Source organism: Giraffa tippelskirchi, chromosome 2 (genome assembly GCF_054371585.1).
Source record: "Giraffa tippelskirchi isolate mGirTip1 chromosome 2, T2T-mGirTip1v1.2.pri, whole genome shotgun sequence".
Taxonomy (NCBI): domain Eukaryota; kingdom Metazoa; phylum Chordata; class Mammalia; order Artiodactyla; family Giraffidae; genus Giraffa; species Giraffa tippelskirchi.
The window spans coordinates 142154001-142160152 of record NC_137276.1 but is presented as its reverse complement, the minus strand read 5'-3'; positions in this window follow the sequence as shown (position 1 = coordinate 142160152).

The following is a 6152-nucleotide window of genomic DNA, read 5'->3' as shown; positions in this document are numbered from 1 at the left end:
CTTTCACAGTGGCAAAAAATTTTAGTTTCCAGCCCTGAATCTGTTTCCCCTTCTTTTTTCATAGATTCTGATTTTCTTCAAGGTAGTGGTATGCCAAAGGAAAGATACATTTCCCAACCTGTCAGGTACCTGGAAGTAGCCATTTGACACAGTTCTGGTAGGTAGGGAAGTCTATGGGGAGAATGTCCACATGATAAGAAAGACAAAATGCTCAAAGAGAAGGCTTGTTTGGTCCTTCCTCTCTCATTTTTTCTTTTTTTAATCTTATCAAGAGCTCTCTCCCATTTATTAACCAAAAATCAAACAGATCCTTACCACCACTGCAGTGCAAAGAAAAAAGAGGAAGTAGGAAATAAGGAATTTCCTTCCTCCAGACTCCAACCATTCTCAAGTTCTCAACTCAGGATGATTTTACCTCTAAGGGACATTTGGCAACTTGTGGAGAAAGTCCTGGTTGTCATAACTGGGTGGGTGAGGGGGTGGGGTGTGCTACCAGCATCTAGTGAGTAGAGGCCAAGGATGCTACTAAACATCCTACTAATACAATGTACCAGACACCCCCCACACACACAACAAAAACTTATGAGCCCCAAATGACAACAGCACCAAAGTTGAGAAATCCTGAGCTAGAAAACCCTCTGTTAGCTTCCCCCACCCCCTCCTTCTTTGGGTCTAGAAAGCAGACATGATGCCTAAGGTACAGCAGTGATCTTAGGACCATAGGAAACCACCAACATGAAAGATGAAGCCTGATTCCTTGTTCAAATGCTTAAGCAACTCTCTTCTCCTGACTTCTCTCATTGGGAAAAATAAACAAATCCTTATTTACTTAATCCATTATTAGTCAAATTTACTATTGCCTCATAGCCAAATGTATTTATAAGCAATACATTTATCATTCACTTATGGTCTACTTTACGTTCAGATATGGAACTAAGCATTCTGGATGAAATGATAAATTAGGTATATTTTTTAACCTCTGGGAACTTACTCTCCAGTGAGGGAGCCAACCATCAGCAAGTGTGAAAGGTGGGCTACTCCTAGTATGGATAACATGTTGTGGGAGCTCAGAGTAAGGATAGCAGGGTGACAAAGAGCACTCTAAAAGAAACAAATGTTTTCCCATCCTACAGTTAGGATATATCTGGCAGGGGGGTGGAGAGGAGAGTAGAAACTAATCCATAAAGGAAGATTAGTATAAGGAAAGCACAGAAGCCTAAAATGTCAAGCAGTATTGGGGGATACGGTAAGGAGGAGTCAAGTGGATAGGATGAAGAGCAAATTGGGGAGAAATTCCAGGTGGAAGGTATTTTAATCTAAAAAGGGTGCCCTCAGAACTATGGATATTAGCATCCAAAATATAAAGAGCCACTGGCCATGGCTGATAAAAGATCTGTAAGACCATACCTGTATTTTTGAAAAATAGGTAACTTAGGTGAACTGGTCTCAGATGATTTCATTTACAAATAATTAAATATAATTGAGGAATCATAACTTTCTATTTACATTCTAATAAAATAGATACCAAACTTCACTTCAAAATACTTAAATGTGGCAAAAGTGTACTGTTGAACTGTTGCAGTTTCCAATGTTACTGTTAATTCCAATTGTGTTTTGCTTACAAAAACTACAAATTAATATTTGTTAGATAATTCATAAAATAATTCCTTTGTATAAAAATTTTAAAAAAGAATTCTAAAAACAAACGATTATTATGCTTTGCTTTAAAGAATGTTAGAAATGGGTTTGTTTCAGCACATGGAAACCCAGAGAGGTATTTATCAATTATACCCACTAATCAATACTGTCCCTCAGAAAGTTGCCAGTAACATTGGAGCATATGTTTATATCTGTATGCTCTAACTATAGCTAATTCACTATCCTATAAAAATTGTAACTAATTAAAGAAATGTGAAGGATGATATAGACCCTGTCACTGGATAACCATGTGGAAATAATAAAAATAGAATAAAATATAAGAATTTCAGAGTTGGAAGAGACTTCAGAGTCAGAGAAGTCAGCCAACCATGAAAAGAGTGATCAAACATTCAAATACTCTACCTGTAGCAAATGGAGTTCTCAGCCTACCTTCTGTGAATGTATATTCCATCTTCAATTTCAAAACAATTTAGACATTTATATTTGAAAATATGTTATACCTAAATATAAAGGGAAATTTCACAAAATGAAGCCCCACTAAGGGAATGAAAGACTGAGAGAAAGTACTTTAGAGTGGAAGGAGGGAGACTATGGAAAGGAGAGTTGCTTCTGAGGGCTTTTCTGAAACCTACACTGCAGGAAGTCTATTACAGCAGGCTGAAAGACTGACTCCCTCAATTTCTGCTTATGTTAAGAGGATTGGAAAGACTAACTGTAGAATAGCAGGCTTACAGATAACAGTTACTTCTTTTCATCAAACCATGTAATCGGAAGGCCTGAGTAATGATTAACTTCCACTTGCTCTGTGAATCACTCAATCACTCCACAGAGCAGGTAGACTTATATTCATTCTCTGCCAAGGGCACGGTAAGCCTAATGTTTTTGTACTTAACATTTAATATTTTAAGTACGTGCATGGCCCTTGCTTCTGAGCTCATTTCAGAATGCTGGTGTTCTGTTGGGCTACAACGGCTGATTGAAATGCTGAGGCATGTTACACCTTTTACACACATGTACCCCCACCTTTCCCAAGTGATATTTTTATATCTACGATCCTATTTATAATTAAGCACAATTAATTTTTGAGAAATATATTATGACTGGAATCTTCATGGATGGCATGATCATTTATTTAAGCAAAAATAGTCTACTGTAGTTTCAGTATAAAAAGAAGGAAAAAGTGTATCAAGTATCTATAAAATGGCAGAGTAACAGACACGGGGTTAGTTATCCGAATTCATGTTTCCTAAGTCCTATATGTATCACTCTGGTCCTGGAAATGAAAAAAGAAATACTATAGTACCTTTGTGGAGAGCAACTACTCATGATTCAGAATGATCACAAATGAATCAAATATTAGACACAGAATTTTCCTCATCTCTATAACACTCTAACAACCTCTTCTGGAATAAATCATTCCCACTAGAAAATCTCAACCTAAATAATTTTAAATTCACTGCAGGTGGCTTTTCATTTCTACTCACAAAGCATTGTGCTGGTCGGTCAGGAGCCGAAGGAGAAGGTCGGAAATGTTTGCACTCCCTCTCTGTTCTGCCCGGGGGACTCCACTGCCCCACAATGCATAATCTATTAGCTGCTCATCGCGGGGAATCTACGGAGTGACATCTTGACTGGAACCACGCAGATCTGAAACCACTTCTCAGGAAATGCGGGGAAGAGCAACTTTACTAGCCCTGTCAAACTACGAGGCTGCACCGGCCCGAGAACGAGCTGGAGGGCCCGGGAGGGAGAGCCAGAGGCTGGAGGCAGCTCCTCCGCGCTCCGCCCCGGCCTCAAGCGAGGGCTTTCTCGCGGAGGAGGCATTGTTCCTCCATCTGCTCAGCCTCCGCGTTTCGCCAGGAAACCCTCCCCGCTCTCTGGTAATCTTTTCCCTAACGCTTCGGTACCTCTCTGCCGATTTCTCGGCTCCGGGTCTCTGGTCCCTGGACACCGCTCTAGGGTGAAAGGCTGCAGCGACTGGGGCGCCGCTCTAAGGCGTCGGAGGCGACTGCACTCCGAAGCTCTGGCGGCGTGCGCGCCTCGCTCTCGCTTCCTGCCTTCTCTCGGGGCTCTCCGGCTCAGACGGGCTCCCCCGGCCTCTTAGCCCGACTCCGGCTCGCGTTCCCCGCGGTCTGTACTCACAACCGCGCCGCGCGCTCCGCATCGCCGCCGAGTCGTCGGCGCGCCGACACGACGCCCCCCAGCCCGCAGACCAGGACTCGGGCTTGGAAGGGTCAGGGCGCCGCGGGAGGTGGGGAGGAGGGGCGCGGCGAGCCGGGGCAGGTGGGGAGCGCGGGGGGGGGGGGGGCGGCGCGGGGCGGGGGGAGAGGGAGCTCAGGAAAAGAGGAGATGCATTTGCTTTGAAAACGCCAGTAAGGAGAGGACGGAGGGGGCAGGAGCGGAGAAGAGCCGAGAACACCCACCAGGAGGTGTGGGCAAAAGGGTCAATTTACAAAGTGCCTGGGCGAGAGCTGTGAACGAAGGAGGAAGGAGGCTGGAAGGAGGAAAGGGAAAATAAGGGCAAGTGCCCACCTCTCCCCAGAAGGTCGAGTCTGAAAACGCTTCCCCTGAACAGAGTTAAACAGGGACTGATCGTGTTGTGAAGGGTGGATTTAAAAAGGAATTAAGTGTCGTGTAGTTTTGCCTATACTAGACTCCGCTCCATCTCGCTCAACTCTGGTAAATGACCCTCCAAGTAAATGAACTGACAGAAAGAAATGGAAGCTGAATTTCCTCCGCGGCGGAGTCGTCTAGAGGTACTGGCTGTTCGTTACAGGAAAATAACAATTTGGGAGGTTCCACGACCCCCAGTGCTAAAGAAACCACCCAGTTCATTAAAGTTCATCCATTTTTATTGCTTTTATTTTCGTCAGAGGACAGAGGTGAGGGGTTGGCACCAAGAAACGTTTAAAACAGCTATCTAGATAGCATTCTTTGCCAAAACGATGAAATGGAATTCCTAAAATCCCCTAAAAGGGGATTGGGAAACTCAGTTACTCGGCTGGGAGAAGGGCGGGAGGAAGAGGGGGGAGAGAGAGGCGGGGGGGGCGCGGGGGGGGCAGGGAGAGAGAAGCATTTAAACTCTAACAGACGTTAACACCTCCAGCAACCCTCTTCTCCCGCCCCCGCCCCAACCCGACGGAATTGAAAAAGGGTTCAGCATACGGAGGAGAGAGCAGGACAGGGTGGGTGGAGGTGGGGTAGAAGAGGGAGAGGCGAGGAGTAGGAAGTTCTCGGCAATCCCCGAGATTAAGAAAAACGCCGGAGCTCGGTGGACGCAGGAAGCTTCCTTACCTTTCTCTCTAAGCCCCGTTTGCACCTGATCTGCAACCATAAATACTTCGTGATGCTTAGTGTGCAGCCAAACGATGGCCGAATGTTAAACAATTCTTCACTCTCCCTCCCCTTTTGAAAAAACAGGCTCAAAAGAATGTTAATACTGTTCTCCTTATCCATCCGCTCCAAAACATTCCGCTTTGTCGCGAAGAGAGACGAAAACCCAGCGCTTGGGCACGCGTTTATGTATTTATATATTATGCGGTCGGTATATAAACATATATACGTTTTCTGCGTATAAATCCAAAAATAAAAGCACCACAGATGCCTCTGAAAGCGGGAGGGGACGGGGAAAGGAAAAACTTGGCAAGCCAAATGTATCCAAAGATTTCGTACCAGGAGCCACCTGCTTCAATATGCAGAATTCCCGAGAAGATTTAGAGGGAGAAGGAAAAAAATTTTTAAATAAAATACCCAAAGCACACACTTGAAACTGGAAGACGACTAAGACGCGTGGAAATGGAGAGGATGAGAAGATCTCCCGAGGGTACAGATCCGTCAGCTAAGTGAGCAGTCGCCTCCGAAAATCACAGTCGAGGAGGTGGCTGCAGACGCGTCCCCTGCTCCGGTCCCCGCCGCCGCCGCCGCCGCTGCTACCTGTAGACACGCGCGCACACACACACACACACACCCGCGCGCACCCACGCGGGCACACACACAGCACAACCTCCTCTCCCTCTCTCCCCCCTCTCTGTGGCGTGGCTGGGTGCAGGAGTCTGAATCAAGCTAGACCCATCCTCCCGACCCCGTCCTGCCCCCGCAGAGCCACGATTCCCTCCCCCGCCACTCTCTCTGCGCCCCGTTTATTGCACAGCAGTCCCTTCCCTGCAAGCACCCTCGCCCGGGCCGGAGCCACAATCGCCGTGGGGGTGGGCCTCGGGGGCATGGGTCCAGCGATAGCAGACGTGATGCGGGTCGTTGTCCTTCTCTTTTACAAGTTCCGCCCTCCTCCCTCCCTCCTCCAGCAGCTACCGAGCATCCTCCGCCCTCAGCACCCGCAGCGCTTGCGGCAGCAGGAGGGGTTAAGGGCCCCCGGCGTCACGTGTGACGTTCGCCAAACCCCTCGCCAGAGCAGGCGAGTGAACCGCGCGGCCGGCAAGCTGCGAGGCCTCAGAAGCGATGAGTTTCTCTGTTCTAGGTGTCATTATGCTTCCCTT